The following is a 26,593-nucleotide window of genomic DNA, read 5'->3' as shown; positions in this document are numbered from 1 at the left end:
CGTGGGCCAAAGTATGAAAAATAAGGAGGGTGATACTTTATGAATGAAAATGCCAAGTTCAACTTTGGGCATGTGTTGAGGCTTATAAACTTTGAAAGTCTTTGGCAATGTGGTATGGAGGCAGGAGTTTGGGGGCTCACTGGTGGCACATGAAGGAGTTGGAATCATATGAAAGGGTATGATTGGTCAGAAACACCTTTGAAAACTAGGGAAGAGGATCCAATTCTTGAGTAAATACACTGATGTTAAACAGTAAATAGAAGAGGAAGTGTCAGTATTTGCCAACTAAAAACTGTCTCTGTGATCCTTCTTTGGAATTTCCTTTTTCTGTTGCTTTGTGCTGTTCCTCTTTTTGGAAGTAAGATGATGAACAGAGCACTTTGAAGAAAACTGTAGAAATCAGGTTGTGTGGAGTGTACAGAATTCTGAGGATCTGACATTGAAGCATGGACTTCCAATGGGTGAATGGCTCTGTGGTATGAGGTGACCCGAGTTGGAAACCAAGCTCACTTAATTTGTGTGACCTTGACCATGTTACTTCTTTGAGCCACATAGTAAGGTTAATTATAGCCACCTTAAAGAGTTTTATGATTAAATGAGATAATTCTATATAATATATGTAAGGTACCTGGTGATATCTAGCACATAACTTGAACTCAATAAATAAAAGGTGCTATTATTATGAAAAGAGCTAGAAGAGTAATACTAGAGAAAAGCTGTAAATATAATTTGTGTTTTGCCACATACCAAATTGTTTATATTGCAAAGATAATTGTGGGGACTTAATTTTTTTCTCTTAGCCCTCCTCTCTTAAGAAGGAAATACTTTGCTTCAATAAAATCAGTAATGCTCTTTCTAAAAAAGGATTTCTTAAAACTTCCAAAATAACTTTTATTATTTCTTTGGTTCAATATATATACTTACCTTTATTCAAAATTACTCTCCGGATTATCTCTTACTATGGCACTTCTAACTAACAAAGATTTATTGGGTATCTGACACAGCACATGCCAGGTGCTGTGCTGAACATCAGAATACAAAATACAAAGATGAATAAGGTTGCTTCTCTTGAGAAATTCATTCATTCAATAAAATATTTATTTATCACCTACCAAAGGGCAGGTACTTATTTGGTGGTAAAAATGCAGCAGAGAATTAAAGCACATAGAGACTCTGTGAGCTTTGGCAGGCTACACTGAAGTGAAGGGAGAGACAAGAAAACAATAAACAGGTAAATAAAGAAGATAAATGTAGATGGCGCTTAATGAAGAAAAGAATAAAGAAATAACAGGTACAAAGTGACTGGAAGAGACAGCCTGTGTGGCAAAGTGGTCTCTTTGGGGCTGGGGTGTGGTGAGGTGGAGGAACATGACAACAATAGTCAAATAATTACTGAATTATGAAACCCACTATTGTGATAGTTGGGGACAAAGGAAATTATAGACATAACAACAGAAAAGGCCAGTATGGGGGGGAGCTCTAAATGCTTTAGAAATAAATTACTTTGGAATAAAATTTTAGTCACTTTAAGGGTTTTTATATGTTTATGTCTCTCACTTTAACCTCATTCTTCAATTAGGGATAAAACTTAAGAGAGAAAAAAAAATAGCTTTCTTAGATTCTCCCAAATATTCATTCACTTTGGATATACATCTTGACTGCAAATTAAACTCAGGAATGTTGGATATAATTTTTGTTATAAGTAATATTTTTGTATCATTGAATCTCCAATCAAATAGATTTTCATTATGTATGTCTTTAAAGTCTAGGCTGCAAGTCTTTACTTTTCTTAATTATCTAACCAGCATGTAGAATCAAAGGTGGTATTTAAAGTCATAGGATTTTGGAACTGGAAAGGACCATTTTGTCTAAGTTGCTCTTCTTTTGTGGAATGGAAAGAAATAACAAAAAGCAAAATGACAGAAACTAAAGGAAAAAAAAAGGATAATCGGCAGAACAAGAGTAGAAGCCATGGTTTCATATCACTGAACCCAGTGAATATCTTTCTAATTTTCTTATCCATTTCATAAACAAGTGCTTCCTATGTGCCCCACACTATATTAGGCTCTGGATACCTATAGGAGTAACAAGCTCATTGCAGGAAATCATTCTCTCATCCCCAAGGATTTTGTAGATTGCCAAAAGATGTCTCAAGCAAATTATAAGTCATGACCTCTCAAAGAAAATAGCCATTATATAGAATATGTCAAATTGATACATAACAAGTCCTTGAACATACTCATTCTTTATCCATATGCATTAAGATTTTGTAAACTACATTTTAATAGAGAAGGCTTTTGTATTATGGATTTTGAGTTTAAACCTAGACTCTGAGACTTATAATTTCTGACCTAGGAAAGTTGCTGAGCTTTAGTTTCTAGTGGCAAATTATGACAAAATCACCAGCCCAGTGCTAGGAACATAGATTAGACACTCAATGCACATTTACCTTTTATTTTGCTTTGTAAGTTTATACTTTCTTAAGAGAAGAAAATATGTTTGTAGAAAAGTGTTTACAAGATGGAACCATAGGATCTGATCTATTAATTCATGCAGTGACCTTTATTGAATGAATGTAAGACTTAATCTGATGTTTAATTTTTTTGCAAATATTATTACTTAGTTATTATTTGGGTTAATATAGTGATAATTAACTTTCCATTATTGGAAACTGATTATATTTGATTGATTTGTCTGAATCTCTAAACTTCTTTTAACTTTTCTCTACCAAACACAGACCAATTTTACTTGTATTTCATCACTATTATGATTGTAAAGGCCAAGTAAAGGCAGAACAAAAATTATCTTCTTCATTTATTTCTTTTGTCTTTCATGCTTTTTCTTCTGGCCCTGAATATACTAAAAATAGGAACATTGAGTTAATAATCTGTGAAACACTGGATAACTATTTGCAATAGAAAATCTGGTTTTTAATCTTAGCTCTTATCCTTACTAGCTAAATGATTTTAGACAGATAGCTGTATTGTTAGTCTTCAGTAGCCTTCTCTGTAACATGTGGGTATTAATGCCTACCACAGGACTGGTAGGAGGATTAAATGAAATAATATCTGTAAAGTATGATAACTGGCACATAGAAAGTATTTAATAACTGATAACTATTTTTTGTCTCATTAGATATTTATTTTCTAAACAAGATTGTTTGTTCTCCAAGAGCTGATTGCTGCCTTCTGTTGACATAGTTAAACTTAGATGAACATTTGAAATCCCATATATCATTTATCACCTAGGCATTGAGCATAATATAAATATTGTCCAGATTCTATATCTTAGAGTGTATCAATAAGAATACTCTTATCTGATACAGATTTTTTTCTTTTTTTAAATGTTTATTTATTTATTTTTGAGACAGAGACTATGAGTGGGGGAGGGGAAGAGAGAGAGACAGACAGAATCCCAAGCCAGCTGTACACTGTCAGTACATGGGGCTTGAACCCATGAGCCATGAGATCATAACCTGAGCCAAAACCAAGGGTCGGACGCTAAACTGATTGAGCCACCCAGGGCCCTCAGATTTCATATTTTTTTAAATGCTGTGTACCTTGTGTCTGTTGGTTTCTCCAAGGAACAATAAATTAATGAAATATGAACCTTGTCCTCAAAAGGCATGAAGACCATACTAATTATAATACACATGGAATGAATGATGCATACATCTCTTTTTCTTTCCCTATTTATCCTCCCTCAGCAACTCCTGAAACTCTTCCACTTTGCCCTCTGAAATTCATGGCCACTCATAAAAAAGTATTTCCTCTAATGGAAACCTTGCTCTCATCTGACACGGCTTCCTCCACATCCTTCTCAAGAACTAATCCTTTTCTCTCTATATCGATGACCCACTGATCCTAATGTTAAGGAAGATATCCACCTTACTTCTCATTGCTACACTATCCAATATGGTAGCCACTAGTCACATGTGGTCATTTAGATTTAAATTTATTAAAGTTAAATGATATTAAAAATTCAGTTCCTCAGTTCTACTAGCCATATTTAAGTGCTCAGTAGCCACTTGTGGCTAGTGGTAATGATATAGCACAGATATAGGACATTTTCATCAATGCACAAAGCTGCATGGAAGCTCTATTCTAGTTTATTCTTTTAGCTTCCTCTTCCAAGTCCCTAGCTGTGAATGTTATCAGCCTGTGCCATGCACTGCTCAAACCTTGTGACAGTCATCCATTCTTTTTTCATGAGGTAGCCCCAGGCTCATTTTCATCATATACCTGAATGATCCTTCCAAATGTTGGCATCTCAATTTCTTGATCTCTCCTCCTCCAAGGATCTTGCTCTTTGTTCTAACTTAGTACTTCTCCAAACAGATTTTTGACTTTATTCTCTTACTAAAATTTCTTTTGTCAAGGTCACTAATGAATAGCATGTTGCTACATCTAATGATAGAGTCCCAGTTCTCATGTTACTTGACTTATCAGTGACATTTGCAAGGCTGATTACTTCCTGCTTTTAAAAACACTTTCTTTTACTTGGCTTCTCAGACACCACTTTCTTTCTTTCTTTCTTTCTTTCTTTCTTTCTTTCTTTCTTTCTTTCTTTCTTCTTTCTTTTTTTTTTTTTGAATATGAAATTTATTGTCAAATTGCTTTCCATACAACACCCAGTGCTCATCCCAACAGGTGCCCTCCTCATTCCCCATCACCCACTTTCCCCTCCCTCCCACCCCTCCCCCATCAACCCTCAGTTTATTCTCAGTTTTTAAGAGTCAGACACCACTTTCTTTTGGATTTCTCGTACATCACTGGCTACTCCTACTTCATCTCCTGTGCTTGTTCCTTCTTATCTCTCTAACTTCTGAATACTGTGATGTCCTAGTGCTCAGTCTTGATAGTGCTTCCTTTTTTGATCTACATTAGCCTTGGTAATTTTATCCAGCCTCCTTATTTGAAATGCTATCTATCTTCTCTCTCTCTCTGTCTTTGTCTCTCTCACTTTCTCTCTCTCATTTTCAGACAAACCTTCTCTCAAACTCCAACTTTTCTATCCATCTACATACTTACCATCCCCACTTGGCATTTTAAAATTAATGCATTCCCAAACTTACTTCCTGATTTCTTTCATAAAATTTTATCCTGTTGCTATCTTCCCTATCGTACAAAATGCTGACTCCATTTTTTCAGGCACTTAGATCAAAAATTTTAGCCTTGATATCTCTCTTTTTTTAGTATTATTTAAGTTTACTTGTTTTGAGAGAGTGACAGAGAGAGACGAGAAAGAGAATCCTAAGCAAGCTCTGCACCATCATCAGTATGGAGCCTGACGTGGGGCTTGAACTCATGAACCACAAGATCATGACCTGAGCTGAAACCAAGAATCAGATGCTTAACCAACCGAGCTAACCAGACACCCCTGATCTCTCTTTTTCTTATACTTGACATTTAGTCTATCAGCAAATCTTTTTGGTCCCATTTTCAAAATACATTGGAATCTTTTTTTTTTTCTTACTACCTTCACTGTTTCCAGGTGGTTTAGCATCTCTTGCCCAGATGAAGTAGTAGCCACATAATCATTCTCCAGCTTCTATACTTACCCTCGAATTGTCTGTTCTGAAAAAAGCAGCCAGAGTTATGATAGTAAAATATAAGTCAAATCATGTGTGTCTTCTTTGCCCCAAATTCTCAACTGGTTTCCCATCTCACTCAGAGTGAATGTCAAAGTCTTTATAGTGGTGTAAAGTGATAGAGTCTGTCCCCTTAAACTCTTTGATTTTATCTCCTGTTATTCCCTGAGTGTCTATACTTCAGCCACCCTGACCACTTGCTATTTGTCTAACATACCAGACAAGCTCTTATCTGATTTCTTTTGCATTTGCTGCTTCTTCTGCCTAAAATTGTTTTCTGTCAAATGTCAAGCTTGCCCCTTCTCCGTTTTCATTGCAGCTTTCCCAACCACCATATTTGACATTGCAAAGCTCTCTCCAACCTCCAGCACCCTCCAATTTCTTTCTCAACTTTGTTTTTTCTACATATTTTACCCATTCTTTCTATCTATCTATCATCTATCATCTATATCTTCCCACTAAAAGAAAAATGATGTTTTTTTTCTTTTTGCTTGTTTTATTTATTATTAAGTCCTTGACACATAATAGATGTTCCATGTAAATTTATGTGAATAATTAGTGGTGTTCTCTATATTAGTTGTATTTTTTAACTGAGATATTTTGTTTCTTTCTAAGCCTATTTATTTTTCTTTTTTTTTAGTGTCCTTTTAATGTTTTTGTTTAAATTTCAGTATATTTAACATCCAATGTAATACTAGTTCTGGTGTAGAATTTAGTGATTCAACTCCATACAACCCCCAGTGTTCATCACAAGTGCACTCTTTAATCTCCATCACCTGTTTAACCCACCCCCCACCCACTCCCCCTCTGGTAACCATTAGTCTATTCTCTATAGTTAAGTATGACTATTTCTTTTTAAACTTACTTTGATTATTTAGATGACATAGATGTTAAAGTCCAGAATGCTGTGGGGGGGGGATATATTAAAACCACCCGTTACACTCCAAAAACAAATGAAAAACCATAGTTATTTTTATAAACGTCCGAAACAAATTATTCTGCTAAGAAATAAAGAGTATAATTACCAGGAGCTAGAGAAAAGAGAGTACATCAGAGTGGGGGCTAAAGCTATATGCCTAATGGCAAGCCAGGACCAAATTAGGACAATAGGTGCTGAGGTTTCAGTGTTTGCTCACGAGGAGAAACTGAGTGTGTGCTGGCCAAAGTGAAGGACCAGAGGGGAGACCACCAGGGTAAAGCTGGTGGTGGGGTGTTATAAGGAGCAGGGTACTGAATTAGACCCACTCAGTGAAGAGGAAGAATCACCATGGATTGGAGCCTGGCCCACATCACTTGCATGGGGTTCAAAATTGCACAATTTGTGTCAAGCAGAATCCCCAAGGCTCTAATTTAAGTCCAAGTTTGGAGCCATGAAACCCGGAGAGCCATATTGTGGCTCATCAAAGTCATGCTAGTGGTTACCTGTACTCTAGGAAGAGGGAGGAGGAAGGGCAGTCATCCAAAAGGACTTCAACTTTATCTGCAGTATTTGTTAGGGGGGAGAAAATCAAATATGAGAAAATGTTACCAATCTTCAGTTACTGTTGAAAACATAGGTGATTTTCTCTTTTTCTATATATATATTTTAGTCATTATTTAAAATTTTTTTAAGTTTTATTATTTATTTTTGAGAGAGACAGAGACAGAGAGAGAATGAGCAGGGTAGGGGCAGAGAGAGAGGGAGACACAGAATCTGAAGCAGGCTCCAGGTTCTGAGCTGTCAGCACAGAGCCTGACGTGGGGCTCGAACTCATGGAGTGTGAGATTATGACCTGAGCTGAAATCAGGACGCTCAACCGACTGAGCCACCCAGGCTCCCCTTTAGTCGTTATTTTAATGTAATGTTTTTAATATAATTCTTTTTAGACGGGAAAAGTTTTAAAAGAAGTAGGACAGCTTCTCTAGCCTTTTTATGATGATTCTAGTGGCTTATGTCTGTTTCCCATATACTTCATTTGGTAGCATCAGGAGTGATTAAAGGAAAGAGTAAATTCCAATGAACAAATATATATATAAATAATTTGTTTCTTGTAAGTTGTAATGCATTACAATCTACTAAAAATTTCTCTCTTAGGATAAAAGTAAAAAAAAGAATCAAATCTAATTGTTTCCTTTGGTTCCCTTGATCAATCGTGATAGTATTGTACCGACTTGGAAGGAACTCAAACCTGCAGGACTTCCCATGCAATTCACATCATATGGCATTTATAGTGAATGAGAATAGAAGCCAAAAGAAGCACTTACATATCCCTGGATGTTTACATATGATTGTCAAGTAGACTTTATGTTGTGTGTGTTGTGTGAGTGTCTCGCTTTAAATTAAAAACTTTGAACTCTTTGTTCAAGAAGTAAATCCAAGTTTTGTTCGTATTTAGTGAAAATTGCTTAAGTGTAAATCTAGAATATTTATTTGCTGTAAATCTTCCTGAAAAAATTCTATTAGATATAATAATCTGTGTTGTTTCTCCATATTAATATTCTGTACAAAGAACAATATGTTTCTGATAGCAAATGGCCTCTTCTGCTAACACTTCTGGGTAAAAAACTTACATTTTTTTGAATGCTAACTTGGAATAAGAGCAGCTTTGTTATTCTACTTCACATATTGTGCTTTCAGATGAGTTTTCTCTTTAAATCTCACCTTAAAAGAAAATTCTCTGCTCTTCAGAAAAAAAGGGTATTCCCTGTGAGAAAATCTCATTCAAAATGTCATTTTAAAAAATATGCTTTGGGGAGCCTGGGTGGCTCAGTCGGTTGAGTGTCCGACTTCGGCTCAGGTCATGATCTCACAGTCTGTGAGTTCAAGCCCTGCATCGGGCTCTGTGCCGATGGCTCAGAGCCTAGAGCCTGCTGCCGATTCTGTGTCTCCCTCTCTCTCTGCCCCTTCCCTGCTCATGCTCTGTCTCTCTCTGTCTCAAAAATAAATAAAAACATTTTAAAAAAATAAAAATAAAAAATATGCTTTGGGGGCGCCTGGATGGCTCAGTCAGGCGTCCGACTTTGGCTCAGGTCATGATCTCGCGGTTCGCGAGTTTGAGCTGCGCGTTGAGCTTTGTGCTGACAGCTCAGAGCTTGGAACCTGCTTCGGATTCTGTCTCCCTCGTTCTCTGCCCCTCCCCCACTCATACTCTGTCTCTCTGTCAAAAATAAACATTAAAAAAATTTTTTTAAATATGCTTTGAATCATCCTTTGCATCCTTGTTCACTTTTTGTTTTGGCTCACTGTATGCTTGAAAGCTGCTAAATAGATCTTACTCAAATTTTCCAAAACAATTTTTTATTGGAAAAAGACCAGGAATCAGAAGCATAAATATTTGGACCTAAAAATGCTCCTTCACATTTTAAGAATTTGATGAAACTAGATGTTTAAAATAAACTTTTTTCTCTTTAATGGATTTAACAAACTTGTCCATTGTAATTACTTGACATTTACTGTAAGTTTTAAAATTTTACACTTTTTATAAATATGACCTGTTTGGATCTTATGTCCAATCTTGGAACCGGTGACCTGGGATGATGCCCTGACTCCACTCCTATTGCTCTATCATTTGATACATTTAAATTATATCTATCTATATATCTATATCTATATCTATATTTATATCTATATCTATATTTATATCTATATTTAAAATGCCTGCAGAGCACTTTGAGATATTCAGAATAAAAAAAGTTCACAAATTGTAAACTTGTGACCAAAGATGGGACTCTTTTAAAAGGAAATAACAATTGGGAAAGCCAGGAGATAGAATTGAAGAAGCATTTTAACCAAAGGGTGATGAAGAAGGTTTGAAAGTAGAAAAAGAGAAGAGAATATAAACAGAGACCTGAATCTGACATGATCCCTAGTATAGCATGTCCAGGAGTGCTAATAACAGCTGATAACGTTTTAAAATTCATCTTCTCATCTGTCATAATTGTGCATGAAAATCATGCAAGGCACTAGTAATATAGTACCCATGATGGGCTTGAGACATGACATTCTCCTAGAAATATCAAAAGATGAGTATAGCTTCCATGAAAAAAGTGTGAGGCATGTGTGCTATTCTTCAGGCCATCACAACAAAGATGATTATATTAATGAAAAGGGACTTAATTAGAAATGAGCACTTTGAGAGGAATTAAGTCACTTTATATTTATCACTTATATTTATTATAATTACCTTCTCATTGAATTAATCAAGGTTGAACTCTAACCTATAACCCCAGATCACTTGCTAGAATTCTGTCTTTGTCCAAAAACCAAAATTTGGACTTCACATGAATTCATTATCCTGGTGTTATCCCAAACTTAGCTAATCAGTAGGAACAACTGTGTAGCTTAGCAGAAGGTCCAGGTCTACCCCAGACCACTAACTCAAAATCTCTAAGAAGGACTTTGGGAATCTGGCTTGCTTTTATAAACACTCCAAGTGTCCAAGAGCCCTTGTATGATAGAGATATGGCTCAAATGTCAGGAAAAAAATTGGAACTTTCAGTAATTTATTAACAATTGATATCTGAAATAGCAATAAAGTCTATCAATTATTTTGTGTGTGCTATGTGTCAGATATTGACATGAACCTTTTTCTATCTGCATACTAACACTTCTAGGAGTCATTATCCCCATTTTACAAACTAGAAGTTCAATAGCAGAACAGGTCTGCAGCTTGCCTAAGATCTTACAGTAAGTAAGAGGCAGAGCTGAGATTCTGCCTAACTCTGGAGCCTGCAAACCTTTCAGAACAGTATAAATATAATATTCTGCTTCTTCGTACAATGTCCTGACTGTGTGTATTAAGTTTGGTACTGGCATGTTTGGTTAAGAAGACTTCTGTATTTATTTCCAACAATGTTCAAGAAGAAACATTGTGTGTTTTTAGGAACCTAGTATTAAATAAAATGCCCCAGTGGTAAGCTTCTCTCTCTTTGCTTCCTTTCTACTCCTCTTCCCATTCTGGCTAGGTTTGGGTCCTTTCCCAACAGTGCAGGTGACTGTAGGAGGTATATCCTCGCCATGGAGGAGAAAGCTCACTGGCAATGTTCTATCATTCTTCTGTAGATCATGACCACTCAGCCTTTTCCCCAAATTAGGTAAGCTTTGAAAATTTGGTTAATGCCTTTAGGTTCCCAGAAGCTCGTTCCATTTTTGTGGCCTGTGTGAAATTCTTATGTAATGTTCTTATGTAAAGTTACCTGCAAATTTGATATAATCTGTGTTGTATTGCAACAGACCACAAACCAAGAATTTCTTACTGTGGGTTTTCTATAGAAAGGCAGTGTGCTGTGAAAAAAAAATCTTGTAAGAAATAAATCAAGCTTCATACCAGCAAGAAGCATACTCATTTTAAAGTATAAATGTCCTGAAATATTAAAGCAAAAGGGTGATAGAAAAATTCAGGAACATTGAAATGAATGAATGATGTTTGCTCATAAAGGAAAGGTGCTCTCTTTGGTTTCCAGCAGGCTTTTGATTCCCAGAATCATCCTGCATATATGTTGAATTGCATTGCTTCTGTTTTTATCTCTCTGCTGCATGCTGTGCAACAAGTAGATATGGACAATTATGTTTATTAGTTTGGGGAATGAAGATGCTTTTCTGGCAACCTGGCAGAGTGCTAAGGAAGCGTCTTTCAGATTCACTCATTCCATTCTTGAAGTAGTCAGGCTAATTGCATACAAGCTGGGTGTTTAGTTTGGGGTTATGGACAAGGGGAAAATATTTTGGCTGATGTGTGCTTACGTCAATGGCTTAAGTCCCAGTCAGTTGAAGTACTCTTGTTGCTTAACAAATGCCTGCCCCTTTTGTAGTTCATCTTAAGAAATGCTAATAATTGTCTGATAGGTTGTATTGGAAGGGAGGGCTCTGTCATCAAAGCAAAAAGTCCTTCTGAGCATAAGCACAGTGTGTGATTAACTTACATATATGTTTTTCATGCAAATTTGTGTTTATTTAAATATTGATGGAATAATGATCAAATGGTCAAAGTAGCAATTAGATTGTAGCCCGGCTGTGTGGCATACATAAAATAGAGTTTCACTTGACCTGCCTCCATGCTATCAGTATAAACTTTGTTTTTCTTGGCCAAATTTTTGTGTCATATAAATGTTCAGTATTTTGAAATAATGAAGAACTCTCCCTTCTCTGGCCTTCTTCCACATCCTGATCTAGTCTTTGGTAGTATTTCTTCTTAGGACACCTGTACTCTGGCATCATTTGAATTGTAGAACAAAACAATTCTGCTTAAAGTGCCCAAGAATAGAATGATAGAGTTAAAAATGTCAACTTTTCAGAAATAGATGTAAAAATTCACTTCTCCATGCTCACAGTTGAAACTAGCAAAATAAGTGGAAAGCATTGATTTTTATTTTGTTTCTTTTCAAGAAACTTAACCACTGCATAGAGAGGTAAAGATGCTTAAAGACACAATTATAGTACAAGCCAAAATATGATAAAGAAATATAAAAATATTTAGGAATATATAATAGGAGATTACAGAAGATAAACATCCCATCTTAGGAAGGCTCCATTTCCAGAAATAGGATGAATGAGATACTCTAGAAACTTTCCAACAATATACTGGAGAGCTGGATAAAATATGATAAATACCTTTTTAAATACACAGTTTGTCATGCAAGAAAGTAAGGTAAATTTCCAAAGAGCAAAGGGGAAATTTGAAATTAGAACAATGAACTGATACTCAGTGTAAAGCTATCCTGGGAAAATAAACCAGTCTCAGTAACCCAGAGTCTTGGATTTTAATGAGTGCACACATGATAATAGTTAAGGCTTTAGGCCTGTGCAAGGTAAAGGGTATCCCTGCATAAAGCCAAAATCCTTTGAAATCTACATAGTCAGGGAAGTGGTGGGTTGCCAAAACAAACACAAAACAAAAATGTTTTGGACTACTAATAAAGGCAGAAGGGAAAGAAACTTGCTTGTCTTCACATGGAGCATGGATAGGTAAAAAATCCCCTTCTAAAATTTGGGAAGAGCAGGCTTGTTCTTGTAGGGTAATTTGGAAATTCCAGATGGAGGAATTGACTTCAGGTCATACTTAGTTGGTAGTGCCCCAGAGTTTCTGATAGAAAAAGAAAATCTAAGCAGATGAACAGATGCACCTACAACTTAGACCCTGCAGGATCCATTCATACAGATAAAGCCCAGAAAAACATGAACTAGCAACACAAAGGCAAGCTTACACAGAGAAACAACCAACCTTGGGCTTGTTTGTTCAAGCAAAAGTTGATTCCAAAGACTTGGATATTGTATTTAGTATGTCTAAAATGTAAATGTGTTTAAAATGTTTAAGTAAATGATAGAGGGATTTAATAACATTAGCAAGGAAAATGGTATTATAAAAAAGACTGACACATGTAAGAATCAAATGGAACTTCCAGAAATTAAAAAGCATATATTGAAATTAATTTTCCACTGAGGAGGTTAATTCTCCAACCATAGTTGGAGAATTAATGAAATATAAGATCAATTTAGATATATTTCCCAACATACACCAGATAGAAATGTAAACATAGAAATCGTGAAAGAGAAATTAAGGGACATGAATAATAAAATAATTTGGTGCTATAAACATCTCAGTAGCTCAGAAAGTGGGAATTTAGGAATTTTGGAATTTAATCCTCAATTCAGAAAGAAGAACAAATTTCAAAGAGGACCAACTAAAAGAAGTGCGCACCAAGCCACATTATACTGAACTATTATGATAAATATGCAGAGTATCAGAGGCAATAATAAAATATTAAGTGGTCAGAAAAACAAGATAGATTATTTATACAAGAATGACAATTAGACCAAGAGCTGACTTCTCAAACACTCATGGGATACAGAAAATGTATAAAAATATCTTTCAAATTTTGAAAGGAAAAAACTGTCAGCTTGTATTAATACGCTCAGAAACCTAATTGAATGGCCATCTATGACATTTTCAGATAAACGCAAACTGAAAGTGTCTATCACTAACAACTTTTATCACTGACAAATTTCAAAGAAAAATTAACAACTTCACCATCACACTACAAAGTTTTAACAGATTTCTTAATGACTGAAAATTCAAGCAGTAAAATTAAGTAACTTCAATGACATACTTAACAAGCTTGATCTAATAGCGTATAGAAAAGCCAATAGTCCCAAATAAGGGAAAACATATTATTATCAACCCCACATTAGTAAACTGTTACCATTTGCCTTCATTAATAGATCATAATAAATATAAAAGATTATATTACACAGATTGATTACCTGATCAATTCAACTTGGTAATCAATAGCAAGAAGAAATTTAAAACTTTGTAATTAATTGGGGCGCCTGGGTGGCGCAGTCGGTTAAGCGTCCGACTTCAGCCAGGTCACGATCTCGCGGTCCGTGAGTTCGAGCCCCGCGTCGGGCTCTGGGCTGATGGCTCAGAGCCTGTTTCCGATTCTGTGTCTCCCTCTCTCTCTCTACCCCTCCCCTGTTCATGCTCTGTCTCTCTCTGTCCCAAAAATAAATAAACATTGAAAAAAAAATTTTTTTTAAATAAAAAAAAAAAACTTTGTAATTGTTAAAGAAGAGATCATAATGAAATTTAAGACACATTTAGAACTATACATTGTTATATACACTAAATATGAAAAATTTTAGAAAAGAAGAAAAAATATTAAAGAGGAAGAAAGGTTTAATATTAATGAAATAGACATCTCAATTAAGAAATTTAAATTAAGAGATTTTAAAAAGAATACTGGAAATTATCAGGGGAAGCTGGAAGAATTAACAAATGTAAGAACAGAAACTAATTCGGTATGTTACAAAGGACTGGAAAACAACCCCAAAGCTGTTTATACAAAATGCGGATAGATAGACAAAGCTATAAATTTGACAATTGCTCAAAGACAATAAATTTGAGCAAAGGAAAAAGAGAAATAAAAGGCACAAAAAATATTAAAAATAAAAAGTGCAATGTAACTGCAGAAACAGTAAAAATTCACCCTTTCAAATATGATACAACCTTATGACAATATATTTTAAGAATTAGAAAAAAATCCCTACAAAGATACAGTTGCAAAATTGACACAAGAATAAATAGAAGACCTAAATAGAATTATACTCAATACAAAAACTGAAATCAGTCACGTGGCAGAGATTTGCCAGGTGCTCACTAGGCCATTTTCTTTCCCTAGAAAAAACATCTGCCTTCCAGTTAGGCACCAATTAGGTTGAAGTCGCAAGTCTGGTGCTAGCCAGTGGAATAAGGACAAAAATTAGTATATCACTTACAAGAATGTCCTTCACAATATTTTTTTAGGATCTCTGGCTTGCTTTCACTTGAAACTGAAGGTAAAGAGATTTTAGATGGTGGAGCCATGCAAAAGAAAAAACTGGAAGGTTGCTATCCAGGAAAGGTGCTAGACCAACATCCACCTGCTTTACGCTAGTGGTGAATGATAAAGAGACCTCTGTAGGAAACAATTGAAATTTAGGGAATATTTTTAATAGCTGCTGTTATAATCCTCCCCATTGCAAAACACATATCCCAGATAATTACACAGGCAACATCTACCACATGTTCAAGGGACATGTAATTCCAATCTTACATAAATTATTCCAGAGAAGTGAAAGAGGAAAAAGGCTAAAATAACCTTAATACCAACACTTGAAATTAGTATGAGAAAGAAATAGTAAGATCTATGAAAAAGAGAAAGTCTAAATGAAATATTTGCAAATCAAATCCAATAAAAATAGATATGTATTATATATACATGCAAAAAATCATTCATCATTTAACAAATATCTTTGACCTAATACATAACAAGCAGCAACATAACAACTTTAGATACATCTAAGAAGAAATAGACAAAGATTTTTGCACTTGTAAGCTTTCATTCTAGCAGAAGGAAATAAATGAGAATCTGTAAATAATAGACAGTCCCTAGTATCATCCTCAACTGAGACAGTGTTTGGCTTAGCGCTGCCCAAGATAGTCTTAATTTTGTAAAACTACATCGTGCTGGTGACTCATACTGAGTTATCATTAAAGGGAATTCCCCAGCCTTTTTGTTTGCTTGTTTGTTTGTTTGTTTGTTTGTTTCATATAAACTGTTATCAGACCTCTTTACAATTAATTTATTATTACATTCACTAGATATATAAAACATCAAAACAGGATAAAATAATGAATACCCAGATATCCATCGTCAGCTTAAAAAATGAAACTACACATTCAGGTTGAATCCCCTGGGTAGTGTTCTGTGCTTGTGTTTCCTTCTCTATATGCAATACTACCACTAACCTCAATTTGTTCCTATTTTTTACTGTTATGTTTATATGTATTTTTAAACATTAGAAAGTATTATTTTATAGCCTTATATAAATGTTAATGGGATAGAACAAATACCATTTATCTATGGCTTGGCATTAAGTGATAGATAAGTCTGGAAAGGTGGTTCACAAATTTGGTAAAACCAAAAAGCAAAGGGATAGCAACTATTTGCTGCTTACAAGAAACATACCTAAAACAAGAGGACTTTATTTAATTGACATCACAACATTCATCATGCAATAAACATAAGAGCTATGACCTGCAGAGTGCCCACTCAGGTCTGCATCCTCTCTAAATCTTTTATGTGGACTATTTTATTTAATTATCAGAATGGCATCTATTTGTTTGTCTTCTTAAAGACTTTCAAAAAAGTTTTAGAACTGCTTATGTAAAGATCATGCTTATATTTTGTAGGTTCCAAAGTACTTTACAGTTCATTAGGGTAAATGATATTATTGTCTATAACATTTCATTTTCTGTTGTTGTTACTGATTTTTATTGATGTAATGGATTTTTATATTGATTTATATTGAGCCACCTACTGAACTCTCTAACTAATTGTATTAATTCTGGTAATTCTTTTGATAATTCTGAAAACCTTCTTGGGTTTTCTATAATTATACTTTCTGTAAAAACTGAAAGTTATGTTTCTTCACAGTCTATACATTTTACTTCATTTTTTGTTTTTACTGGTATAACTAGTACCTCCAGTTAAACTTTTAATTGAAGCAATGATAAAGGATGCATTACTTTGCTGGGGCCGACATAACAAAGTACCACAAACTGGGTGGCTTAAAGAACAGAAACTTATTATCTTCCATTTCTGGATGTTAGAAGTCTGAAATCAAGGCACTGGTTGGATTGGTTGTGAGCCAGGGATCTGTTTCAGGCTTCTCTCCTGGGCTTGTACATGGCTGTTTCATGTTCGCTTTCTCCCTTGTATACATGTCTGTCTCCAAATTTCCCCTTTTTATAAGCATACCAATCATACTGGATTAGCATCTACCCTAATGGGCTCATTTGAACTTGATTACTTCTGTGAAGACCCTATCACTAAATAGGGTCATATTCTGAGGTACTGGGGATTAGAACTTCAGTATATGAGCTTGGCAGGGGGGCAGAAGGGTACAGTTCAATTCCTAATAGATGATATCCTTGTCTCATTCTTATTTTAAAAGGAATACCAGTAACATTCAATTTTAAGTACATTTCAAAATAAATTTTATCAGGCTAAGGAAGTTCCCTTTAGTATTTTATTTAATAAGACTTTTCCCCCAAACACATTATTTTTATTTCACTTCAGAGCCAGAATGTGAAAGTAGGTCATGGAATGTTAGCACTCTTGATATGATTGCTGTCCTAAACTGGCTTTCCACTTTAAATCCCTAACTGACTAAATTTAAAGGCTCAAGAGATGTTTATCTGGGAAATATCAACAGGAAGCAGTGGTAGCAATATGAATTTTAGACAAAATAAAATTAAAGCAAACAGCACTAAAATGAGATAGAGTAATTTTATCATATCAAAAGTTATGACTCAGATGAGGACTTTAAGAGACAAAACAGATGAACATAGGGGAAGGGAAGCAAAAATAATATAAACACAGGGCGGGGGACAAAACAGAAGAGACTCATAAATATGGAGAACAAACTGAGGGTTATGGGAGGGGTTGTGGGAGGGGGGATGGGCTAAATGGGTAAGGAGCCTAAGGAATCTACTCCTGAAATCATTGTTGCACTATATGCTAACTATTTTGGATGTAAATTTTAAAATATAAAAAATAAAACAAGTTAAAAAAAGTTATGACTCAGAATAATATAAATTATGAACTGTAACTTAACATCAGATTACTAGACAAACAAATGGAAATTGAGAGAAACAAAACTATTCAGAAGATTCATAACATATCTATTTCAGCTTTTGACAGATTCAATAGAAGAATAATAACTGATCATTTGAATAATATAATTAATAAGTTTACATGGTATATTATTTCCCCAAGGCATACAGAGTATTAATACCATTAACATCACAAACAAAAAAGAGACTTAAGAAACAGGTCAAAATTTTAAAAAAAAGTAAATTCCCAAAGTACAAAAAATACACATATATTTTCTATCTAAAAAACAATAAATCTAGAAATTAATAACAAACGTTTGAATAAAGAAGTTTGTCTAATCAACTTAAAGAAAACCAAAACTAACCATTATTTCAAAAATAAAAGAAAATCTATACTTGGTTTTAGGAAATATATTGGAGAACACTAAAACTTATAGAATAAAGCCAAGTTGTAATTTGGAAAATTTATAAGCTTAAGTAATTTTATTAGTAAGCTATACAGAATTAATATAAATGAACTAAACATTTTATTCAGGAATTTCAAGAAAATGTCAGCAAAAAAAAAGGAAGAAGGAAAAAATAAATACAAAGTGGAATTTAATAAATTACAGAGTAAAGCATTAGAATTTATAGTGTTAAAAACTGGGAAAATGATGAAATAGTCCTCTCAAAATTATAATAAAAACATAAATCCATATACACAAAATGAGAATTAGAAAGGAAAAAAGAGATTTAAAAGTATAGAAGATTTAAAATCTTAGAATACAATGTTCAGTTCTGTTACCACCTTTGAAAATTTAAGGCCAATGAGGAGATTTGTGAATCAGTACAAAATACCCAAATTTAACCAAGAAGCAGGAACCAGAATGGTAGCATGGGAAAGGATTTACCAAAGAAATATCATTCTTCCAGAAAAGACTCTGGTTGCAGACAATTTTGTGATACAGAGTTTGGGAGCATGGAGTCTAGTTCCAGACTGAGTTCAAATCTCAGCATTGCCCTTTATTGATGATGTGCCTCAGGGCAAGTAATTTAGCCTTCCCATGTTCAGTTTACTCTCAAAATAAGATATCTATCCTCTAGGGATACTACTTGTAACTCTAAAAGATTTCATCCATGTGAAGTACATAGAGCAGTGCTTGATGTATAATGGGATAAAAGTATTATCTGTTATCAATATTATTGCCACTGATTACACTCAAACTTCAAGAGAATAACTTTGACATATATAACTAATCACATGCACTAGGAAAATATGAAGTGTGCCTAATTTATTCTCAGAGGTTATTAAGATCTTTGTTCTATTTAGGTTTTGTTTGTTTGTTTGTTTCATTGTCGCTTCCTTTTTTTTGTCTTTTATTATTATTGTTTTTTTATTTTTTTAATGTGAAATTTATTGTCAAATTGGTTTCCATACAACACCCAGTGCTCATCCCAAAAGGTGCCCTCCTCAATACCTATCACCCACTTTCCCCTCCCTCCCACCCCCCATCAACCCTCAGTTTATTCTCAGTTTTTAAGAGTCTCACTCTTAAAAACTGAGAATAAACTGAGGGTTGATGGGGGGTGGGAGGGAGGGAGGGTGGGTGATGGGTATTGAGGAGGGCACCTTTTGGGATGAGCACTGGGTGTTGTATGGAAACCAATTTGTCAATAAATTTCATATATATATAAAAAAAAAGAGTCTCTTATGGTTTGGCTCCCTCCCTCTCTAACTTTTTTTTTCCTTCCCCTCCCCCATGGTCTTCTGTTAAGTTTCTCAAGATCCACATATGAGTGAAAACATATGGTATCTGTTTTTCTCTGCCTGACTTATTTCACTTAGCATAACACTCTCCAGTTCCATCCATGTTGCTACAAAAGGCCATATTTCATTCTTTCTCATTGCCAAGTAGTATTCCATTGTGTATATAAACCACAATTTCTTTAGCCATTCATCAGTTGATGGACATTTAGGCTCTTTCCATAATTTGGCTATTGTTGAAAGTGCTGCTATAAACATTGGGGTACAAGTGCCCCTATGCATCAGCACTCCTGTATCCCTTGGGTAAATTCCTAGCAGTGCTATTGCTGGGTCATAGGATAGATCTATTTTTAAATTTTTGAGGAACCTCCACAGTTTTCCAGAGTGACTGCACCAGTTTGCATTCCCACCAACAGTGCAAGAGGGTTCCCATTTCTCCACATCCTCGCCAGCATCTATAGTCTCCTGATTTGTTGATTTTAGCCAATGTGACTGGCGTGAGGTGATATCTCAGTGTGGTTTTGATTTGTATTTCCCTGATGAGGAGTGACGTTGAGCATCTTTTCATGTGCCTGTTGGCCATCTGGATGTCTTCTTTAGAGAAGTGTCTATTATTGTTGTTTTTTTTTTTTTTTTAATTTACATCTAAGTTAGTTAGCATATAGTGCAACAATGATTTCAGGAGTAGATTCCAAAATGCCCCTTACCCATTTAGCCCATCCCCCCTCCCACAATCCCTCCAGTAACCTTCCGTTTGGTTTAAGAAGGCGGAACCAATAATATGTCACAAAAATTTGGATTTTCTGTTAAATACATCTGCCCAAGCACTGGGGCTGAATATTCATTCTCCGGTTGTGTCATTTCTCTGCTAATATCGCTGTTCCTCTCTATGAGCCTATCAGCCATTTTCCTCTGCTGCCACCGAGCTTCTGCTTTCACATAACTTGGCTTATGGATATGGCTTCATTGACCACCCCTCCCCACCATCATTCATCACACAGTATTCCTTCAGCTTCTGTCTGATTTCCAGTCAGTGTCTGAGCAGTGTTTTAGTTCATCTTTTCAAAGAAGGGATCTGATTGGCTCAGCTCATTGTATCCAGCCATAATCAGGGTTACTGCCCACCGCCTAATTCTGTTGCTTTGAGGCAAGAATCACAGATACCAAGCATGATTATCTAAATAGCAGGAGTTGTGGCAGTTTCCTAAGAATATGGTGTAATGAGCAGCACATAGTTTCTATCTATCATCTATCTATCTATCTATCTATCTATCTATCTATCTATCCATCCAAATAATAGGAGGGGAAAGAAAGGTGTAGAAAACTTGTTTGAAGAAATAATAACTGAAAACTTCCCTAACCTAGGGAAGTAAATAGAAATCCAAGTCCAAGAAGCACAGAAAGTTCCAAACAACGCAAACACAAGGAGGCCCACACCACAGCACATAACAATTAAAATGTCAAAAGTTAAAGATCAGGAAAGAATCCTAAAAGCAGCAAGAGAGAAACAAAAGGTTACTTACAAGAGAAAACCTATAAGATTATCAGCTGATTTTTCAGCAGAAATTTTGCACACCAGAAAGGATTGGCATGACATATTCTAAGTGCTGAATGGAAAAAAACCTACAGGTAAGAATACTCTACCTGGCAAGGTTATTAATCAGATTGAAGGAGAGATAAAGAGTTTCCCAGACAAGCAAGATAAAGGAGTTTATCACCACTAAACTAGACTTATGAGAAATGTTAAAGGGACTTCTTTAAGTGGAAAATAAATGGCCATAGATACAAGAAAATTATGAATAAAAATGTAAAATATAAGAACATATACACCAAATGTGAGTAAGGCAGTAAAAAGGGAAGAGAATGGGAAAAAGAAAAAGAAAGTTTTTTTTTCTTTTTCTGTTTTCTGTTTTAGAATGTGTTTGAATTTAAATGATCATCAAATTAATGTAGACTGCTATTTACTTAGGATGTTGTATATGAACCTCATGGTAACTGGAAACCCAAAACCTATGATAGATACACAGAAAATAAAGAGAAAGAAAGCCAAACACAACACTATAGATACTCCTCCATCACAAAGAAAGAGAGCAAGAGAATAAGAACAAAGAAGAACTATAAGACAACCAGAAAAAAAATTAAAAGAATAGCAATAAGTACATACTTATCTATAATTACTTTAAATGTAAATGGCCTAAATGATCCAATTAAAAGAGATAGGGTGGCAGAATGGATAAAACACACACACACACACACACACACACACACACACACACCAAGAAGACCCATCTATATGCTGCCTGAAAAAGACTTACTTCAGATTTAAAGACACATATGCACTGAAAGTGAAGGGATGGAAAAACATTCACCATGCAAATGGAAGTGAAAAAAAAAGCAAGACTTATATCAGACAAAATAGACTTTAAAACAAAGGCTAACAGGAGACAAAGAAAACATTACATAATGATAAAGGGATCAATCCAACAAGAGGATATAACAATTATAAATATCTATGCACACAATACTGGATCACCTAAATACATAAAGCAAATATTAATGGACATAAAGAAAGTGATGGCAATAAAATAATAGTAGGGAACTTTAACACTCTACTTATATCAATGGATAGATAATACAGACAGAAAATCAACAGGGAAACATTGCCTTTGAATGACATACTAGACCAGATGAACATAACAGATATATACAGAACATTCCATCCAAAACAACAGAAAGAATACACATTCTTTTCAAGTGCACATGCAACATTCTCCAGAATAGATCACATATTAGGACATAAAATGAGTCTCAATAAATTTAAGAAGATTGAAATCATACCATGCATCTTTTCCAATCACAATGGTATGAAACTAGAAATAAGTCATAAGAAAAAAAACTGGAAAAAACCCCCACAAACATATGGAGAATAAACAACATGATATCATACAACTAATGAATCAATAAAGAAATCAAAGAAGAAATAACAAAAATACATGGGGACAAATGAAAATGAAAACACAACAGTCCAAAATCTTTGGGACACAGCAAAAACAGTTCTAAGAGGGCAGTAAACACAAAATGGATAAATTTCTAGAAACATACGATCTTCCAAAACTGTATAGTTTTTGCAGCACCATTTTTTTAAAAGACTAAAGGCTATCTTTTCTCCATTGTCGATTCTTCTCTCCAAGTCTAAGATTAATTGACCATATAAGCATAGAGTTATTTCTGGGACACTATTCTGTTTTATTGATCCATGTGTCTATTTCTGCGCCAATACCATACTGTTTTGATAACTACATATTTGTAGTATATCTTGAAATCTACTGACTATGTAGAGGCCACGTCATTTACCAATGAGAAGAGGTAAGATTATTCTATAAATGATGCTAGGAAATTGCCTTTTAGAAAAAAATGAAATTAGACTCTCAACTTATATTGCATGCCCAAATAAATTCCAAAATTCTTGAATGACTTCAGTGAAACAAACAATACAAAAGGCAAAAAACATGATGCAAATGGTTAACTTTACATAGCAAGAGTTTTATAAATTAAAAAAAGGCAAATATCTAAAAAATATAGACAATTCAGATTAGAAACACAAAAGCCAATAAATAGGATGTAAGCTCACTAGTAAATAAAATATGCATACAAAATGCTTTTTTTCTCTGTCAATGTAAGAAATATGTGTGATACTTAATTCAGGCAAGATTATAGTTACATGAGTATTTCTCACATTGCTGATAGAAGTTGAGATTGGTACATCATTTCTGAAAAGCAAGCTTTAAAAAGGTCATATATTTTGACTACTATGAATCTAGCCCAAAGAAACAATTTAAAAAAAACCATACCAAGACTTATCCACAAGACCCTTTTAAGTTTTTATTTATAAATGAAAACTAGGAATCAATCATTATGTACAATAATAAAATAGATGGGAAGTACATTATAAACCCACACAATGGAAATTTTAGACTACTATTTAGTGACAGGAAAATGCTTACAAAATAGTATTTAGTGGGGAAAAAGGCAGGATACACCTGCTTTATATAGTATATACAGTAGACCCTTTGCATTTAAAAATATAGTATTTGATTATTAACATTTGCCTATTTGTGATGGACCTCAATGGTCCATGATCAATAGTATGTTTTCCCTTAGGGAGACTGCTTATGAAAGATTGCAGATTCTTTTCTAGTCAATGTTTGTTTATATGTTTCTTCAACTATGCATCAGTCCACTTTTAAAAATAGGGTTCTATAAAGACAGTCTTAAATTCTTTGATATCAGCATACTCAACAGATATGAATATTTAACAGGTTTTGTTTTTCCTCCAGGTCATTATCACCCACAACCCCCATCCTCTTTCCCCATCCTGTTCTCCAAATATTTATTAGGTCCTACAAGATAGAGTTGGACGTGCTGGGTTGGGTACAGAGGACTAAATTGAAAGAATATGTTATGAATGTAAGAAGCCTTTGATGGCACTTTGCCGTAGCACCAGTCAGTGAGGATGTGGCTGCTTGGGCTACGGGAAGGCATCTGTCCCTTTAGAGTACACTATTTTAAAGCAAAGCAACAAGAGGAATAAAAGAACACTCCAAAGCTAAGACCTCTTGACTCATTATTCCAAATTCATTACGGTTAATCAATCTCAGAGCTGTATTATAAAGCAAATAAGTTATTTAGAAATAATTGATTTGGGTGAAATTGAGGTCAGAAACACTTTGAATGCTGCATGAGTACACATTTTCAACCAGATAGCTAGCTCCCTAACACCCTTTCATGCTTCAGTCCTCACCTGATGCCATTTCCTCCACAGAGCTTTCCTTGACACCCAGTTATCTTCCCTCCTCTCTCATAGCACCATACTCTTCTCTGTCACAGCACTGGTTTGGAAATCAAATAGCCTACATTCAAACCCTCTCCCCTGGTGGGACTGTGGGCAAAATACTTGACCACCTAAGCTTCAGTTTTCTTATCTATAACACCTACCCCAGAGGAAAATTGGGAAGAATACATGAGATCATTTATTGAAAGCCATTGACATAGTACCTGGTGCCTGGTAAGCATTTAAGCAATGTAAGTCATTCCTGTAATAATAATTTATAAATATATGTTTATATGCACATTTATTTGTTTAAAATATTATCTCCATTTAGGAAAGGGTCATGTTGGTTTTACTTTCTACTTTACACTCTGCACCTAGCATACTGCCTAGTACCCAGAAGATACAAAATAAATATTTGATTTAATGAATGAATGAATGAATGAATGAGCCAAGATTGGAATGATCTTGTTCTATATTCTAGGACTAGCCATTTATGTAAGATGGTATCTTTCATGTTCTTGTTCATGAGCTTTCAGTTTCATGCCTTACATCTCTTGTCTTCATTCAGACCCAGAGTGTGCATAGAATGAAGAAGAGGCGAGACATATTGTGATTACTTTTAATGGTTCTCTGTTTCTGTCATGGTGTCTTGGACAGACCTATTCTAGGATTTTGAGACTGGAGTAGATTTTTGGTATTATGAATTCTTCATTTATAAGAGTGTAAAATATTGGCTTTCTGGGAAAGACCCTATTTTTAAGGTGACAAATGACTGGGAGACATTTGGACTGAAAGATCAACTGAACATGAGATTAACATTATTAAAGTAGGATCATAGAATGCACTTAAATATTTTCCTTGTGTTTTTCCCATGATCAACTTAATACAGGATCATTTGGAAAATGTAGGAAGAATGCAACATTTAAAGAGGAAGAAAATAAGGGCACCTGGGTGGCTCAGTTGGTTAAGCATCTGACTCTTGGTCAGGCCATGATCTCATGATTTCATGAGCTTGAGCCCCGCATCAGGCTCTGCGCTAATGGTGCAGAGCCTGCTTGGGATTCTCTCTCTCCCTCTGTCTCTACTCCTCCCCAACTCATGCTGTCTCTGGCTCTCTCACAATAAATAAACAAATAAGTTTAAAAAATTAAAAATAAATAAAGAGGAATAAAATATCACAGATACCCCCACCCCCCGAACCACAAGTGTTCATCTTTTGGCATATTAACTCCCTTTCACTCTAAAACAAAAGATTTTTAGCTCTGAGAGAGCCCTTAGGCTCTGTCTCCCTGCCTGTCATCCTTTCTAGTAAGTACTTCATGCCCTGTGCAAAGACAGAAAGAAAGCATGATTTGGGTAAGATAAACCGGGCTAGACATATGGAAAACACAAACAATTATAAGAAAAAAAAATGGCTCTTCAACATTTATTTCTCAGCATCACAGGAAGTTGAATTTGTATAGAGTTTGAACCACCCTCCTTTAGAATCTACTGGTAACTGATTACACAATTCAAAATCCTGACCACATCCCAGCAAACCAAACCAAAGTGATCCAGAAGAATTACCTGCCCAATTTATACTATATCTAGAATAGGCTATATTCCTTTCTTACATATTACATGATATTTCTTGAACAAGTATTAAGTACTTTGATTAAAACTCAGGGTTTAATATGTTGGCCATTAGGATAAGGTGATTTTAGAAGATGTAATGTGGTAGGGTCCCCTCCCTAAGGAAAGAAAAAAAAACAACCTCAAGAAAACCTCAAGGCAACCTGGCTATACACGTATGTGACAACATCCCTCACGACCTTGTAAGATGAAACCACTTAATCAGACTGCATCTTTGTGTGTTACCATATATGGGAGACAAAGAAGTAGAATATATATAAAAAAACTACTCCATGTGGCGTTTGGGGCTCAGTTCTTTGGGTATGAACCCAGCTGAGCCCTGCTGGCATGAATAAAGTTGCTTCCTGGAAAGAAAAGCCTCTGTGTCACGACTCTCTGTGCAAGAATCCTGCTACATTATGAGAAAGTGATCCTGGTAAACAAGCATGGGTCATACAAGGAATTATTCCTGTAGTAGTAGTGATTCTAGAAATAAAGAATTAGAAATGTTAGTGTTAAGAAATAAAAAATGTTTTATAATAAAAACTTGTTTTTTAAAAAAAAATTTAACGTTTATTTATTATTAAGAAACAGAGAGACAGAGCATGAGCATGGGAGGGGCAGAGAGAGGAGACACAGAATCTGAAGCAGGCTCCAGGCTCTGAGCTTTTAGCATAGAGCCC

Source organism: Lynx rufus, unplaced genomic scaffold, assembly GCF_022079265.1.
Source record: "Lynx rufus isolate CCGP_SWC_20201006 ecotype Redwood Valley unplaced genomic scaffold, mLynRuf1.p SCAF_6, whole genome shotgun sequence".
NCBI classification, from domain to species: Eukaryota; Metazoa; Chordata; class Mammalia; order Carnivora; family Felidae; genus Lynx; species Lynx rufus.
Note: the sequence above shows the minus strand (reverse complement) of the source record.